This window comes from Peromyscus leucopus, chromosome 4, assembly GCF_004664715.2.
Source record: "Peromyscus leucopus breed LL Stock chromosome 4, UCI_PerLeu_2.1, whole genome shotgun sequence".
NCBI lineage: Eukaryota > Metazoa > Chordata > Mammalia > Rodentia > Cricetidae > Peromyscus > Peromyscus leucopus.
The window spans coordinates 146,988,721-147,007,222 of record NC_051066.1 but is presented as its reverse complement, the minus strand read 5'-3'; the positions used below and the strand labels follow the sequence as shown (position 1 = coordinate 147,007,222).

At 48.2% G+C, this 18,502-nt stretch overlaps 1 protein-coding gene across 8 annotated transcripts in view; it reads right to left on the bottom strand.

The window, feature by feature from the left end:
• The window catches only part of Pkig (cAMP-dependent protein kinase inhibitor gamma), a 77,308-nt gene that overhangs the window by 25,928 nt on the left and 32,878 nt on the right, over window positions 1–18,502 (bottom strand). For 4 of the 8 annotated variants that reach the window (XM_037205525.1, XM_028868428.2, XM_037205526.1 and 1 more), the window contains exon 2: window positions 3,725–3,793. The exons of 1 other annotated variant lie outside the window; for it this stretch is intronic. The gene's annotated coding sequence lies outside the window, so the exon portion shown is untranslated. 3 more of the 8 variants (XM_037205527.1, XM_028868429.2, XM_028868427.2) reach the window with 2 other exon arrangements.

Here is an 18,502-nt window from a genome sequence, read left to right as displayed (position 1 = left end):
AAAAGGACCTGGGCTTAGTTCCCAGCACCTGCAAAGTGGCTCACAACCATCTGTAACTCCAATTCTAGAGGACCCAATTCCTTTTTATAACCTCCACAGGTAACAGGCATCCATGTAGTACACAGACATACATGCAGGCAAGACACTCATGCACATAAATAAATCTAAAAATTAAAAAAAAAAAAGCTCAAAGTCATCCTTGGCTATATAGCAGCTTCAATGCCAGCTGGCGCTAGATGAGATCTTGTCAAAAAAACAAAATAAGAAAGCCAGAGGTATTCCAGCACTTGGGGCGAGTGGGAATAGGGCTACTGCAAGTTTTAGGCCAGCAGGGGTGACACGGTAAGATCTCATCTCAAAGACCAAAAAAAGCTGGGTGTGGCGACGCATGCCTGTAACCTCAACACTTGGGAACTGAGGCAGGAGAACCAGGAGTTGCAAAGCCATCTAAAGCTACACAGGGAATCTAAGGACAGCCTAGGCTACATGAGACCCAAACACAGACCACTGAAAACTAAAACAAATTTAAAAACCACCAATTATCAAACAAATATAAAAGAATCAACCATAACCAAAAAGTAATTATGAAACCCTCAACAACTAAGTATTCTGCTCATTTTTAATGGAACTATTTGAGGTGCTTGTTTTTGTTAAGTTATATGAGTTTCACTTATTTTTATTTAAATCTTTATTGTATATAATGATCTACAAATGACTTCTTTCATTCTGCTGGCTACCTCCTTTTTGTCTATCTCCTCTGCCTCTGCTGTATATAATCACACTTCTTCGGCTTTAACGTGGTTTAGATGTCATATCCAAAAAGTTGCTGCCAAGACCAAAACAATGGAGCTTTTATCCTCCTCTATCCTAGGACTTGTAGAGCTCCAGGACATGTGTGCGCATCCATGTGGTCTCCCTCTCCTCTTCCTCTTCCTCCCCCTCTCTTCTCCCTTCTCTCCCTTCTCCTCTCCCTAGCTGGACAAGCTGCCCCAGAGCTCAGCTCTAGATCATGTGTTAGTCACCAAGAGAGAAGAGAGGCGCTGTGTCTTGTTTCTCCCCGGCCTCTGCCATATCTGAATGTCTACAGGAATACATACAGTACTGCAGGTGCTGCAGTGATCAGAGACGGGCTCTTCCACTTCACCCGTGTCACCAGGGGGGTCACCTCTTTGAACCTCAGTTTCGTTATCTGTAATGTTCGGGTATTTCACAAGACTAAACTCAGTGAGATTAAGAAGCGTGAAGTAAGGTGGCCGTGATAGTGCTCAAGCAATCCCAGAACTTGGGAAGCAGAGGCAGGAGGATCTCTGTGAGCTTGAGGCCAGCCCTGTCTACAGAGTGAGTTCCAGGACAGTCATGGATACACAGCAAAGCATGGGTGTGTTTATCATAATGCAGTTCTACACACCTCCTGTACGGCCATGGCCAAGCACACACTAGGCTGCAGCCAGCATTTGTCCACTCCTCCCTAAGATGACATCATGGGAGAGAGGCCCTTAACACAGGACAAATAGCACCTGATGGATCCCGGGATACCTGTGGGCATTTCAACAAGGCATTATGTGACTAACAAGCCACAGGGGCTTGAAGCCCCAACTGAGTACATAAAATACCCACAGCGGAATCAAACAGGAGGGAGCAAATGCCTACCATCCTTTAGCAGACAAGGCAGCCGGTGCTCACAGGTATGAAGAGACTTGGGCAGGGCTACCTGTACAGGGCTACTCTGCTTTACACTAGATGACTCTACCCACCCACCTCCTCAGTCTCTCCGAGATCACCTCCCCAGGATGTAACCTTTCCTCATCAGGTCCACCAGCCCTGAGGGGAGGGGATGAGGGCCGATGGGGAGGGTAAGGAAATTAACTTAGCCTAATTTCCAGAAGGGTCGTATTTCGAAGCCTGACTCTGTGACTTACTGCTTAGAGCCATAACGGTCCAGCCATAACTGGACTCACTCAAAGCCATTTGCAGACTCGGCTTCACCAGTGGCTCCTGCTCTGTGTTACAAAGCCCATGCCCACCACTGTATCCTCAGGGGCACCGAGCCCCTCAGGCCTCCAGACCTTCCCTGTGCTGCCCCAGAAGCCCCGAGGCCTGCAGCCTGTTTGGTACTCCTCTCCAGACCATTTCTCACCCACTTCTGCGCCTAGTGCTGACTAGTCACTCATCTAACAACCGGACTCTCAAGCTTCCTGAAGGCAAGGACTAAGTCTGCCACTTCTGCTGTGGTATCCAGTATCCACCTCACCCCTGCTGATAAACTGAGCTAAAAGACCATTTCCTGAGTGAGTCTAAACTGAGCTGCATTAGAGCTGTGCTGCTCCCACAGACAGCCTTCCTCACGAGTCCCTGGTTGAGGAACACAGCAGAACCAATGAGCTCTTCACAACTGACGAGAGGCGAGCTTGCTGCCAGGCTCTCAGCACCTTTCTGACAATTTTAGTTGTGGAAAAGACCTGGGTAGACATGGGTCAACTGGGCACATGTGGCCACTGACACCTGCATGAGTGGGCAGATGGCTGTGGACAGAATACCCCCAACTTAACAATGCATGGCGAGTCACAGGATTTTCAGATTTCGGTGTTGTGGGTATGTGGTCATGTACAACGTTCATCTTACCATTTGGGAGGCAGAGGCAAGTGGATCTCTAGGAGTTCCAGGCCAGCCAGAGTAACATGGTAAGACCTTGTGTCAGAAAGGAAGGTAGAAAGAGGGGGGGGAAGGAGGGAGGGAGAGAGGGAGGGAGGGAGGAAGGAAAACCAACAGCCATGCCACCTGGTTTAGACCATGTACCTCTATGCCAGAATACCTGGCTATCATAAAAACTATGACTACTGACCCTAGGTAGCGCACTTCCAGGCAACCCATTCACACTGTGTATGCAGTTTGTTTCCGAAAGTAAAGAGCCTGCCCCATCCCTCCACCTAAGAATGCTGGGCTGTGCCTATTTCTTTGGGCTGGCTTTGCTTGTTTTGGTAAGTCTAACAAAGTCTTAAAATGACAGTTCCCATAACATGCCCTGGTTGTTGTGAACATTTCTTTATAACAGAAACATGCAGAAAAAGTTGGCGTCACACCCAAAGTTGCTAATCAGCTATGTATGACTCCATCTGGGTATATGGCTGAAGAAACCTGCTAAGACACTGGAAGGAAGCTGTCTTTCCAATGCCTGGATGGGAGTCAGGCCTGTGACACCACAAGCAGCATGCCGTTACATGCTGTGGATATCACTCTGTATAAATAAACACTGATTGGCCGTAGCCAGACAGGAAGTATAGGCGGGACTAACAGAGGAGAAAAGAGGAAACAGAAAGACAGGGGAGAGACCTGCCAGCTGCCACCAGGACAAGCAAGATATAAGGTACTGGTAAGCCACCAGCCACGTGGCAACTTATAGATTAATAGAAATGGGTTAATTTAAGATATAAGAACAGTTAGCAAGAAGCCTGCACGGCCATTATTTATAAGTAATATAAGCGTCTGAGTGATTATTTTATACGTGGGTTGTGGGACTGCAGGGGCTTGGTGGGACCTGGAGAGAAGCTCTCCAGCTACAGTTACATAACTGCTGCTAAGAGCCACCTGCCTTTTTTTAGGCGACGAAAATTCCCCCTGAACTTCATTTAGAACCTAATGACTTTCTTTCAAGCAAGAAAAGGGAAAAATATGTAGGCAAACATGGATATGATGGCACAGAAGTGTGAACTGCATAGCTACCCACCTAGTTTAATTTCTTTTTCCTGCTTGCATTTCTTCAGATTTTTCACTCTTGATTAATCAGTGTGGAAGTCTAAGAAACAAGAAGAAAAGAAGCCGAGATTAGAGCCAGACACACCCTGGGCTGTCTGCAAACTGGAGCAGCCTTTGGGAAGACGAGTTTGCTACAGTATCTGTTAACGTGGAATGAGCACATCCTTTGAGAGAACCCAGTGTTCAGGAGTTGGTACCAGGGATATATTCCAACGAGTAAAAGATACTGTGTGGAATTAGCTGTCTATATGGGATCGAGTCAGATTCCTGGGTATCAGTATGCCAAGACACTACACAGCCATTTCAAAGTATAAAGAACTAACATGGAAAGAAGTTAATGTTTAGTTGCTTAAAAGAATATTGTAGCCAGGTGGTGATGGCACACACCTTTAATCCCAGCACTTGGGAGGCAGAGGCAGATGGATCTCTGTGAGTTCAAGGCCAGCCTGGTGTTCAGAGCTACTTCTAGGACAATCAGGAAGAAAAAAAAAAAATCATGAAATTGCATATATTAAGTAAAAAAAAAAAAAAACCTGTAAAATTACATATATTACTGTTGCTTTTTTGTGGAGGACAGTCTTCCTATGTACTCCCAACTGCCCTCACAATCTCCTCCTCAGGGCTAAGGCGACAGGTGCTGATGCCACACAGCTACATACATACCTGCATGTGGGACAGTAAGCTGCATTTGCCCTAACTCTTGGGCAGGAGGGGAGTGGTGGTGGTGGTGAGGTCACAACAGAGAGGGCTTCCATTCCATGGTGCTGCTCTGTCTTTCTGAGACAGGCTCCTGCCTAGCTGGAATGCTCTGTGTTGGCACGCAGGTTTCTGTGAACTTGAGGTCAGCAAGGCTATAAAGTGAGAGCCTGCCTATCGATAAATAAAGCCTACCACGTAAACTCCCTCCCCTCTAGGGAGCCCATTCCATCCTGGGAGTGGCTGCTGCTGGGAAGAGGATGTTTTAGACCACAGCATCTGCTCACTGGCTGCTCCCAGCAGATGCTCTGGCTTCCATATCCCATGAGACCAGGAACCAGATAAGGGAAATGTGAACACTGTTTGAATCATTTAGACAGAGGAGAAAGCAGAGGAAATGATAGCAATAAAGAGTGAAAGGAGCCAAGGCTCGCCACAGTTGCCAAGAGAACTGCCTGACTGCATCAGCCCTTCCAGAGTTCCCGGAGGGCCTCTGCTCTCCTCTGCTCCAGGGCTTTGCTTCTCACTTTGTCTTAACTGATAGTAAAGATTTCAGTGAAAGAGCAATGGCATCTCCCATCTTCACATACCCTACAAAGCATATTTGCTTTGCTTCTCACTGCACTCAGCCTTTGCCCTCTATGCTTCTTCATGGCAGCAACCACCATGCAGGCCACGTGTTCAGGCCGGCTGCACTGTTACCCTTCAGCAGTCTCATTGCTCCCCACCCCCTCATTCCCCCCCACCCCCTCATTCCCCCACCCCCTCATTCCCCCACCCCCTCATTCACCCCACTCCTTATGCTTTGCCTACACCGGCCTTTTGGCTTCCTGAACATTCTACAGGTTTTCTTGCCTCCAATCTTCTTGCTCTCCTGCTCCTCTCCCTTCCTGGGAGCTCCTCTCTCTCCCTGGGTTAGTCTTCCGGCTCCATGACTTACCCCCTGGCTCACGGCGTCAAGGCCTCCTGACTCTGTTCCAGCACCACCTCTTTGAGGAAGCCCTGGCCCACACTCTCCTGTATCTCACTTAGCCTGTTCATGCAGCCTGAACACCGAATCCTGCCCTGGGTGAACTTCATTTGGGAAGGGCCATTCCTGTGTTCTTTCACACCACCCATCCATCACCACACCCACTACACGTGGTGAATGGATATCGGCTGACCACCAGAAATGTCCTCGGTATGAACTGAAAGTGTGGCCTCAGTGATACACTTTCTTTCCTGCCTTTTCAGGCTTGCTACCACTCTCGGGGATACAGGACAACAGGTTTGGCTTGTTGAAACAGGGCTTGTTTGGATGTTTGTTTTTATTTTTGGTTTTTTATTTTTTATTTTTCGAGACAGGGTTTCTCCGTGAAACACTTCTGGCTGTCCTGGAACTCACTCTGTAGACCAGGCTGGCCTCGAACTCTCAGAGATCCCCCTGACTCTGCCTCCTGAGTGCTGGGATTAAAGGCGTGCATTACCACACCTACCTGCCTTTTGTTTCTTTAACCTCTGGAAGTTGTTTTGGTTTTGTTTTTGTTTTTTTTAAAGATTTATTTATTTATTATGTATACAGAAGAGGGTGCCAGATCTCATTGCAGATGGCTGTGAGCCACCATGTGGGTGCTAGGAATTGAACTCAGGACCTCTGGAAGACTGGAAGAGCAGTAGGTGCACTTAACCTCTGAGCCATCTCTCCAGCCCTTGTTTTTGTTTTTTAATTTCTTGTTCTGTTACTTTCTTGTACATTTAATTTCTAAATTTATTATGTGTATGCTTCCTGTGTACGTGTGTGTGTGTGTGTGTGTGTGTGTGTGTAGAGAGAGACAGAGAGACAAATGGGGGGGAGAGCCTATGAAGCTATGATCCAGACACTTTCTAGGTCATAATTCAAAAATTTTCAGTGACTGTATGGTTGGCTACCATCTTGGCTGGTAACCTGGTGTGTGTCTGTATGTGTGCATAGAAGCTTTTTTATATTTTTGGCTGTGAGCCTAGCCTTTAACGGCTGAGCCATGAGCCATCTCTTCAGCCCAAGAAGCTCTTTAAAAAAGATCTTGGCCAGGGCCAGGCATGGTGGTGCATGCCTTTAATCCTAGCACGAGGGAGGGATCTGAGTTTGAGGCCAGCCTGGTCTACACATCAAATTCCAGGACAGCAAGGGCTACATAGTGAGACCCTTCTCAAAACAAACAAATTAAAATAAAAATTTAAAAGTTCTTACCCCTCCTTCATATTTTCACAACAGCACCCTTCAGGAGGCTTAACAGCCATATTTTGACTAGCAGGGCAGGACAAATGGAGGTGGCAGCCCCTCCCCAATCAAAAGGTAGTTCTGCCTGTATAGTGGACACCACCAGAACACGCATGCCTCCAGGATACACAAATGCACAGGACTCAGGCCCAGGGAGAAACAAAGTGGTCTGAGCAGAGGATGGCGAGAGGGATATGTAGATAGATACCAGGTAAGTGAAAGACTGAATGATGCTTTATTTTAAGTATTTGTCTGTACTGTCTACCTTTCTTTCCTTAAATATGTTCTAAATTTGTAACTGGAGAAGGAAGAACATCACAATCAATGCTATAAAAACAAACCAACAGTGGGGGCTGGAGAGATGGCTCAGAGGTTAAGAGCACTGACTGCTCTTCCAGAGGTCCTGAGTTCAATTCCCAGCAACCACATGGTGTCTCACAACCATTTGTAATGAGATCTGGTGCCCTCTTCTGGTGCCTGCAGTCATACATGCAGATCAAACACTGTATACATAATAAATAAATAAATAAATCTTTAAAAAAACAAAAACAAAAAAAAAACCAACAGAAAATCCACTGTTGACTGTAGACTCCAAGTCACTCACCCCTACAGGTCTGGGGCCATCCATCCCAGGAGGGACCTTGTATTGTGAGTTTCTTCCATTCTTCCATTCCTCAGGAAGGTGACGGAGCAAGTGTCTTGGCTGCAGCAGTAGCCCAAGAGCTGCCAGCTGTCAGCACAGGAACTGGAGGAAGAGTGGGGGCTGAGAGCAGCCCGAGCTCAGAGCCTCTGAGGCCCCACTGCCTAGCGCTCCATAGCCCTCCACATGTGGTTTGTCCACGTTGGCACATGCCACAGTAACTGTTCACTCTCATTGTCTGCCTTGAATCACAGGGCTTGGGGAGTAGCCCTGTGGCAGGGTGCTTGCCTGGCATGAAGTTGGGTTTTTTGTTTTTTGGTTTGGTTTGGTTCCTGTCCTGGATCTCACTCTGTAGACCAGGCTGGCCTTGAACTCACAGAGATCCGCCTGGCTCTACCTCCCGAGTGCTGGGATTAAAGGCGTGCACCACCACCACCACCACCACCACCACCACCACCACCACCACCACCACCACCGCCCGGCTATGAACTTGGTTTAAACATCAATGCTTCACTTAAAACAATACAAACAATAGTAACAACCCAGGAACCATGTGGAATTCTGAGCAGGGCCTGGTAGCATCTACCTACAAATTATACATGAGGGAGGAAGAGGTAGGAAGTGTAGTAAAGGCCAGCTTCAGCTATCTAGGGAGTCTGAGCCAGCCTGGACTACATATGATCCTGTCTCAAAAAGAAGAGGGGTGGGAAGGAAAACAGCTAAGGCTGGGTCTATAATCACCTAGTCCTCTAGCCCAGTGCTCAGCACTGTGGGATGTAACAGCCAGCCCTAACCTGATGGCACTGTGTTACTGCATGCCCAGGAAGAAACCACTCTATCCCAATCATTATAGACCCTTCTTTCCAGTTCCCCTGGGTGGTCTGGTTTACCAGTTTATACAATTGACAATTTATACAGGACTCCCCTGTGGTGGCTAAGGGACTTAACCCAGTACCAGGCACCCCCTAATAGCTGTTGATCTTTGTCCTGAAATGCCTGTGAGATCCTAGGGGCCTGCAAGTGTTGGCCATGTGGGATAAGAAAAATGGTGTTACCTTTACCCTTGTGAAGTAATTACCACTGTGCTCTGGCTTTTGTAAATCTGCTATGGCTCTGGGTCTGGGATGAGATGGTCTCTTTATCTCTGACAAACAACTGAGGGAGTGGAGCCTTTTTCTCCTCCAGCTGTGGACTCCACAGAGCACGAGATAACTGTGATGCCCACCTTTGGGGTCCACCTCTCCAACCCTTCCTTTAGCCCCTCTGACACTACAAGCTCCTGATTTGGCTCTAAGGCTGTTGTCTTACTTCTGCTGGAAGTAAGGATAAATTCATTTAATCTGAACTCAAATTGAGTCTAAGTCTTTGGTCTTTCCCAGTGCATTCAAACTCTACAACAATATGAGACCCTCAATACACATTTACAGAATAGTGGAGACCACATCTATAAAGCATTATACAGAGCTGACCTAGAGCCCTGGGACACAAGTGTGCATTAACCACCAGACACCTCCTTTCTTTGGGGTTCTAGGGTCCATTACCCTGTCCTAAAGAGCCAAATGGAAGCCGTAATTTCTTCGAACATCAACAAAGCTTCTCTTACATTTGGAAAAGGCTGGCTTCATAGAGTGATTTGTTCTAATCTGCAATTCACAATTTGTTGGCCTCACAGCTGAGTGCAACTCCCAGAGAAACCATACTTTCTGGAGGAAGCCAGGACAGTGTTCTAAGCACCACTGAAGAGTTTCCAGGAGGTGGTGAGCACAGCCTTGAGCCCTGAGTAATAACTGTTTCCAAGAGTTTCCACCTCTGACTCCATTTAGCAATCACTTCTGGCACCTGGAGCTCAGCTGAGTAGACTGGGTGGGCTCAGCTTTTCACAGCCGCAGCTGCCCACCGCTTCCTCCTCCAGCTGCCAGGCCAGGACCCTCAATCCCAGGCAGTAGCACCCACTTCTTCTTCCTGCCTCCATGCTGACGGCTGACTTGAAGTTCAGAATTAGGTGTCCAAGTAACAGAAAGCAGCCCTGAAGCCTGGTTTGTAGAGCCAAGAGGCAGTCCTGGGGTGCCTCACATAGATACCACCCTGTGAGTGCACTACCAATCTCCTACTGTAGTAAAACAGCAGTCTAGAGCATGCAGTTTGGTTTTATTTTGCTGTTTTGTCATTTGGGTGGTGGCTGTGGCGGCGCTAGCCTGGAACTCACTCTATATAGGTTTGAGGCTGAGGATAGCCTAAAACTCACAATGATCCTCTCCTGCCTTAGCTTTTCAAGTGCTGGGATTACAGGTGTGACTTACCATGCCCAGCTAAGAGTTTGGTACCAATCTACAGGTGCTAATTTACTGTCTTCCGTCCACCCCCATGACACCCTGTGTGATAAGTTTGAGTGTGATCCCAGCTTTGCCCAAAGGCGGACGGGTTCTAAAGGAGGAGTGAAGGTCTGTCCAGGGCATCTGAGCTAAGGAGTGAAATGGTGCTCTTCCCTGCCTTCCCATCAAACTCTAGATTGAAAGCATAGGCAGACTAGACACCAACAAGCTCAGGGATCACAGAAACCCACAGTGGTGAAGGGCCAGGAGCCAGACAGCAGACTAGAATGTATAGCAAACCAAGTGGGACAGTAATGAAGCGAAGCACATGGCCTAAGCGGCCGAGTTAGACTAAAACACCACTCGGCCTTCTAACTCTGGTATAATGCCCTCTTCAAGCAGGCAGAGAAACTGAGCCCCAGGGAGGCGATATGGACAGGACTGCAGCTCAGGGGCAAGTTCAAGGCTGGCAGGGACAGCCTATCCTCATTCAGCACTCTACCTCCATCGCCTGCAAGATGTGAGAACTTGAGCAGGTCGCTCCCCATCTCTGTACCTTTTTCTGTAAGATGGAGAAAACCTCTCACTCACATCACTGCTGTAAGATGAAAAGTTATCGGCTGAGCTGAGATGCCCGGCCTTGCATGTAACACACACTTGAGGAAGACAGGAAACCCACTCAAGAGCTCAACACACAGTCTGTTCCACAGCCTGCCTCTACTCCTAAGATGCCCTCCCTACACTCACCACCAGGGTGGCATGTGTCAGGAAAAGCCCTGTAATGGTGCTCTGAGAGCACAAACAAGAAACTAAAGCCATCCTCACCTTGCATGTGAAGAAGGCATACCACTCACCACTGTCCACTCCTGCTTCCTGGCAGAGACCAGGCAGTCCCAGCCCCATCCTTTCAGAGCATCATGGCCTCATTACCTCCTTAGAAAGATGGATGGTCCCTACCCAGATTCCCTAGCTCAAGGGGCCAGGCTGTGAGCTGAGGCAGAGAAGAAAGGCCTAGCCTCCCAGTGTCCTTGCTACCGGGTAGCTAGAGCCACCTTGGATGGCAGAGCCACTGGGAAAATCTGCAGCTCTAAGATATGCCCAGTGGCTGTGAGCGCTCTCCCTCTGACTCTGGCCTTACTTCAGACAGTTTCCAAACAATACATCCTCCTGAGGACTGGGGTCTCTGATGGCCCTAAAGATAAGGAATTAACAAGACCTGGAAGGACAAGTGACCTTTGCTTTGTTTGCATCTGTGGACATCCTTTCCCGGCAGCAGTAGTGGCCAGGACACCAGACTAAAAGAAAGGGCGCAGAGGCAAGTACAGGGAACTTTTCCTTCCCCTCCCATCTCTCATCTTTCTTGCCAAATTAAAAACTAGAGTGGTAGGTTTTCAGCTGAAATGGAATTGTTAAGGCCGGAAAGATGGCTCAGCAGTTAAGAGCATTTATCCTCTTCCAGAGGCCCCAGGTCTGGTTCCCAGCTCCCAGGTAGCTCCCAAACACCTTTAACTCCAGTTCCAGGGATGCTATCAGTGCCCTCTGGCCTCCAAGGACTCGAACATAAATGAACTTGCCATTAAACCTGACTTTTTCATACAAGCTAGGGATCTGAACCCAGGTCCTTGTGCTTATAGAAGCAGGCACCTTACTCAGAGTCATGTCTCTTGCCCAGGGTCCTCTTGATTTTCCCACCCAGCCAGTTTTTAGCCATTTTGGAATACTGAAAACCTAGGGCACTTTGCTTCAAAAGCTATAACAGTCAGCCTCAGAAGAAAGATACACATACAAACAATCATCTGGTTTTGTCCCCTCATTTAGGTTCAAATGAGAAAACTTATGTCCAAGTGTATCAAACCCTTGCGCAGGCCATATACTTCCCCAAGGATGGCTCCTTACTACATGTAGCTTTCTTTTTTGTGATGGAAACCTGGGAGGCTGGGTACATGGGGGACAAGTGCTTCCCCCTGAGCTACACCTATTCTATCCCTGCTTTTGCTTTCAAATATCTTCCTTTTAGCTATAACTTCTCAAAGTTCAAAGCTGTCTGTAACTCCACTTCTGGCCTCTGCAGGCACTGGACATGAAAGTAGTACAGGCAGGTCCTGAGTATACATGCAGGAAAACACACACACATAAAAATATGGTAATTTTCAAATATAGTACAGGCAGGTACTGAGTACATATGCAGGCAAAATACTCACACACATAAAAATATAGTAATTTTCAAATATCAAATCTATTTAATCTGCTAATTGGGGAGATGGGCCACACCATGCCATAAGCCATCTCTAGCCACCTGAGGACCTCAGATAAGACCTACAGAGGGATCTTTGAGGTAACAAGGGCCCCTCCCTTCCTCTCTGCACAGAGTAACCTGCCTTGTTTAAAAACCTGAAAACAGATGCCAAGAGAAGGAAAGAGTAAGGGCTTATATGGTCAAGGAAGAAAGCAGAAAGCCAAGGTTAAAGATCACTCCTTCTGAGCCTGGAGCTCGCCACACAATTTTTACAGTACATGGGAGATGCCTTTGTGAACCTAAACAAGTTGGTATCCGAAATTTAACCTATTTAACACATTACCAGCACTTGAGAGAATTAGGAATTTTAATATATTAATTTTATGTGTGTAAGAAATGTCTCTCAATAATTGTAAAACTTTTTTAATTGAAATTTTAAAAAGCCTCTGTAATCAGAAAACTATTAGAATTTACAGATAGCAATTTCTACAGTTAGACTTGGCTTTTTAGCCTGTATGTGGGCAAGGAGGTGCTCTGAAGGCTGTGGAGATTTCTGAAGCTATGTGGTGAGAAAGCCTCCTGTGGGGATGGAGCCTACCTGGGAGAATGCAGAGACAGCTGTAATGTCTGAAGCAATTGTCCACCATCATAGCACAGAAACAGACCCTCTGTGGGCGGCAGGCTGGGGTGGGGCAGACAGTGCGGTTGTACTCACAGGAGCCAAGTCTCCTCCAAGTGCAGAGGTCCTGGGTCAGAACGGAGGTAGAGTTCAAGAAGGGCCGTGCAGAGAGCAGCAGGCAGCTCGTTCCTGCCCTTTCTCTCTCTGTCTCCTAAATGAAAAGCACTTCGAGGTTTTGGAGGGTGTTTCCCACATCTCTGGCCAAGTAAGTCCCCATTTGTTGTAATCCAATTCTCGGCCTGATGATGTCAACCACTCAACCCACTTGCTGCTCACTTTCCATCTCTGTCCACGGGAGAGATCTATTTCCTTTGGACAATGAGCCGGGGGGCTGTAACTGAATCCCAGGCCCGTCACATTTGTCAAACATCCTTCCTTCAATTTTCAACACTGAGGCCTCGGTGACAAAAGGCTTCCTATGCGGCGGGTCGGTGCCAGGACTCCAGGACTCCAGGCGTAAATCCCTCTGCTTCTCAGTCACTGGGAAGACTGTGGCTGCCAGCACTCTGCTGTGCTTCCATTCATTTCTTTGGTGTATAAAGTGCTAAATTGGACAGGAAACCTCTCTATCCTCCTCCATCTCTTCCTCTCTGCCCAGTCCTCCAAGGTGCTTCGTCTCTCCCGCTTTCTAGGAGTGTGCTGGGCACAGTATGTGTGTGTCCTAATGTCCCTCATGCACACATACACACAGGAAAGGCTGGGCCACAGCACTGCTCTGCTGCCTGGAGCACTAGCTTCAGATCCTGGCCCTGCCTCAAGCAAGTCACTGGACTTTGCCTTCATCACTGCAATGACGACCTGGGTGTCTGTCCTGCCTGAGATCCCACTGGAAGCCAGTGTGTACAAAGTTTATTATCAAATTCATCTTGGAGCATTTACTCCAGGCTCCCAGCCACATGCCTGAGCTGGAAGAAACCCCTTCTCCCACAGGCCCAAGATGCCTGCCTTGCCTTGTGGGCTCCTGGGCCCTCACAGTGGAGCTAAGACATTTCTCTGGGAGAAAACCCAAAAGAACTCACTGAAGGCATCCCAGGGGAAATGAAAAGAGACAACATAAACTACTAGATAAGATAAACAAGTATGAGAATTTAACTGTCCTTAGGGACAAACCCAGCAATGGTTAGGCTAGATAACAAGAATGTTGCCTCTGCAGTGTGCTCCACCAGGGAGATGGGCAAACCTCTCTCTCCACTCTCGCCTGTGAGAAGTAAGGAGACCTGGGCAGGGACCGTGAGCCCCATCCAGGACTCAGACACAGGATCTGGGTCCTCGGTAACACACTCTCTCTCTCTCTCTCTCTCTCTCTCTCTCTCTCTCTCTCTCTCTCTCTCTCTCTCTCCCTCTCCCTCTCCCTCTCCCTCTCTCTCCCTCTCTCTCTTTCCATCTATAAAATGAGATGCTAGTTGCTCCATTTTAGGATTTTGAGAAGTGATACTTTCATGGGAACTGAGACAACGGTCAGTACAGACCAAGTACTGGGCAGATGTTAGCTCTGTTGTACATCATCTACTTTGATTCTCACGACACCCCTAGGAGAATTATTATTATTCTCTTTCTCAATAAGAAAATGAAAGAGAGAAGTTTTGTGACATGCCTAAAGTCACACAGCTTGAAAACAAAAGGGCCAGAATTAGAAACCATGGCTCTTAGCTCCTGACTAAGTCAGAATGAATGTCACACATGTGCCAATGCTATTCTTAAAACAGACATCCCACCCAGCCTGATAAAGGGAACACTCTAGTCCACCAGATCAGAGGGTGGGCTTATTGGCTCTGTTACCAAAATGCTGGGTGGTTTTAACTGCCTTTCCCCAAAGGAGCAGAGCCAAACTATGTGCGTGCTATTTCCATGGGGACGGGCGATATGGAACTCTACTGGACGCAGCTCTTTATGGCAGATGGGAAAGGCTGTAGCCCTTTGTAACTTAGTAGGAATTTTAATTAGTTCTTAGAAAACTTTGATGCTTATCAGTACTCAAGCAAGCAGGCTCTTCATGGGAGGGTGTTTGCCAATCAGAAGGCTTTGGAACAAGTTGGTGAACTGTGGTGGAATAAAAACGACCAGTCTGAAAATGCTGCAGGAGCAACATAAACATTGGGGAGAGATGTGGGGTCCTAGTAGCCCTGCCTTCCTCCCAGAGGATGACCTTGGGTAATCGGTTTGTGCCTTGGCTGCCCAACGGAGGATGGGATCATAACAGCACTTTCCCTAATAAGTTCTGTGTGTGTGCTGTATGTGAATACATGTCTGTGTAGGTGTGTGTACATGTGAACACATGTATGTGGAGGCCAGAGATCTAGGCTGCGTGTCTTCCTCTATCACTTTCCACTTTATTTCTTTTTACATTTATTTTATCTTATTTGTATGAGTGTTTTGCCTACATGCATGTTTGTGTACCATGTGTGTGCCTGGTGCCTATGTGGATAGGTCAGATGGGGACATGGGATCCCCTGGAACTGGAGTTAGGGATGGTGATAAGCCACAGTGAGGGTGCTGAGAACCTAACCCAGGCTCTCTGTAAGAGCAGATGTCAGATTGACAACTTACTTGTTTTCTGTGCCACAAAGCTACAAAGGTCATGCTATTTTAGACAACTAAGAAACATAATACTGAGATTTACACCTGAAAGTAGAGTTTCTTAGCTGGGTGGTAGAGCAGAGGCAGGTGGATCTCTGAGTTCGAGGCCAGTCTGGTGTACAGAGCAATTTCCAGGATGCCTAGGGCTACACAGAGAAACCCTGTCTTGAAACACCAAAAAATAAATAAATAAATAAATTTCTTGCCATTATCTTTTCAATTATAATAATAATTACATATGTAAAAAAATGGGCATCTATAGACCAGGAAAAAAGGCAAGAAAGCTCCCCATCACCCCTCATGCAGGGGACACCAGAGAGCCTCCCAGTGCACAGCTCCACAGAGAGTGGGAATCAGAACCGAGAATCACATGGAAGGAGAGCAGCCGACCCCACAGGAGTCACAAAGACACGTTCAGTATATTTGCCTGAACTTACCACATAAGCCAGAATAGCCCTTGACCTTCCAGGCATCAACCTTCTCCTCACTGTGGCTTGTAGGATACAGACTACCATCACTGGCTTTTGACATGACTTCCGGATCTGAACTCAGGTCCTCACAGTTGGAAAGCAAGCACTTTACTGCACCATCTGGTATACCCTCCCAGGAGGTTTTTCTGGGGGCTGACTGCCCAGAGTCTTACACTTTGAACAGGAGCCAGCCTGACTGCCCAGAGTCTTACACTTTGAACAGGAGCCAGCCTGACTGCCTGGAGTCTTACTCGCCTGCCACTCTGACTGCCCCTGCCCTCTGGTTCTGGTTAATCAGACCCCACACTAAATGTCACTTTCTTGGGGAGGCCTTGTTTGGAGCCACATTAGCTCATGCTGGAATGATCTCTCATTCCTCTGAGCATGTTATTTTAAGTACCTGCTATGTGCTCTCCTACCAGACTGGAAAGGCTAAAACATCTCTGATATATCCATTCCAAGTGCCTCAAACAGTGCTAAATGGACACATACACAGACACACACACAGACACACACACAACCTTGTACACTATAAACAAGGCCCTCCCTCTGGAAAAGGATCATTAAAGAACAAGAGATTTCCCTTCAAGTAGTTTCTAAGGAAAGCAGTGCATTGTGGGACATGAGAAGCAAACTGCTTTATGGAACCCCAAGGAGAATCTCAGCCTGGAAGTGACAGTAATGGAGGACTTAGGGGACCGAAATGGCCAGCCAGCTCCCAGCCCTACCCCTGCAACACGGTTGGAAGCTCTACAGAACTACAGGCAGACAGGGGCTTCTATATACAAGTACGGCAGTCTAAGGCTTCTCCCAGGAACCTGGTCTCCTTATTATAACATTTGAGAGATTTCAATCTACCTGCCAGTCCTACTCCTGTGCCCTGAAGTAAACTACTCCTTCCACACGGAGGGTGTCCAACAATTTCCCAGGAAGAAGAGGCTTATGGGGCAGACAGCCAACTCCAAAGGAAGCTAAGACCTATCCGCTAAAAGGAGTCTTTCATTATTGATCAAGAACAGCCAAGAGCATCATTACAAGAAAACCATCAGCAAGGCAAAGACTAAACTCAAGAGAAAATAGATCCAGTAAACACAAGAAAGTCAGGCAAATGGGAAGGGTTTTATAAACTCCTATCCTGAGGAATTCTGAACAGTTTCCATAAAGCACAGAGAAAACTAACAAACCTGAGCTCTTACGAATTGACAGCATCAATGCAGAAGCTAACACTTCAGTGGGAGGACTGTGAGGGGAGGACAGAGAGTGGGGGGAGGACTGAGTGAGGGGAAGACAGAGAGTGGGGGGAGGACAGAGTGGGGGGAGGACAGATGAGGGGAGGACAGAGAGTGGGGGGAGGACAGATGAGGGGAGGACTGAGAGTGGGGGGAGGACAGATGAGGGGAGGACAGAGTGAGGGGAGGACAGATGAGGGGAGGACAGATGAGGGGAGGACAGTGGGGGGAGGACAGTGGGGGGAGGACAGAGTGAGGGGAGGACAGAGTGGGGGAGGACAGATGAGGGGAGGACAGAGTGGGGGAGGACTGAGAGTGGGGGGAGGACAGAGTGGGGGAGGACAGAGTGAGGGGAGGACAGTGGGGGAGGACAGATGAGGGAGGACAGATGAGGGGAGGACAGAGTGGGGGGAGGACAGAGAGTGAGGGGAGGACAGAGTGAGAGGAGGACAGAGTGGGGGAGGACAGAGTGGGGGGAGGACAGAGAGTGAGGGGAGGACAGAGTGAGAGGAGAACAGAGTGGGGGAGGACTGAGAGTGAGGGGAGGACAGAGTGGGGGGAGGACTGAGAGTGAGGGGAGGACAGAGAGTGAGGGGAGGACAGAGTGAGGGGAGGACAGAGTGAGAGGAGGACAGAGTGGGGAGGACAGAGTGGGGGAGGACAGAGTGGGGAGGACAGAGTGAGGGGAGGACAGAGGGGAGGACAGAGTGAGGGGAGGACAGAGTGAGGGGAGGACAGAGTGGGGGAGGACAGAGTGAGAGGAGGACAGAGTGGGGGAGGACAGAGGGAGGACAGAGTGGGGGAGGACAGAGAGTGAGGGAGGACAGAGTGAGAGGAGGACAGAGTGGGGGGAGGACTGAGAGTGAGGGGAGGACAGAGTGGGGGGAGGACAGAGTGAGGGGAGGACAGAGTGAGAGGAGGACAGAGTGAGGGGAGGACAGAGTGAGAGGAGGACAGAGTGGGGGAGGACAGAGGGGAGGACAGAGTGGGGGGAGGACAGAGAGTGAGGGGAGAACAGAGTGAGAGGAGGACAGAGTGGGGGGAGGACTGAGAGTGAGGGGAGGACAGAGTGGGGGGAGGACAGATGAGGGGAGGACAGAGTTGGGGGAGGACAGTTCAAAATGCAGAGGGACATACAAGGCAGAAAGTATCTTGATTTTAGAACAATCCTGGAAGTTCATCATGGCACTAAATGGAGTTCCAGGACAGAAAGGGGGGAGGGAGGAAGGAGATGATAGGAAAGGATCTCAACTTTCAGAGCTTCAGGAAACAGTCTTCAGAGCATTCATGGCTGACAGCCACTTAATCTTGCCCACTTCAAAGACAAGGCAGAGGGGCTCTGCAGAGCAAAGACATTGTTTCAAAAGTAAACAATCTGCCCAGGTCTGGAACCCCAACACTTGGGAGGCTGAGGCAGGAGGGTTTGGAGTTTAAGGACAATACAGTCAGACCCTTTTTTAAAAAAAAAAAGTGTAATATAGAAATACACGGTCTTGTTTGGCTCTGACTGGAAAGACACGTATGTTAAGCTAATTGATAAGGACTGTTAAGTTACTGTATGTGTGATACTAAATGTTAAAAAGCACCATTTTTGTTGTTGTTTGGGGGGTTGGTATGAGGCAGCTAGGTGGTGGAGGGCTTGCCTAGCTGCTGTGAGGCCCTGGCTTTGAT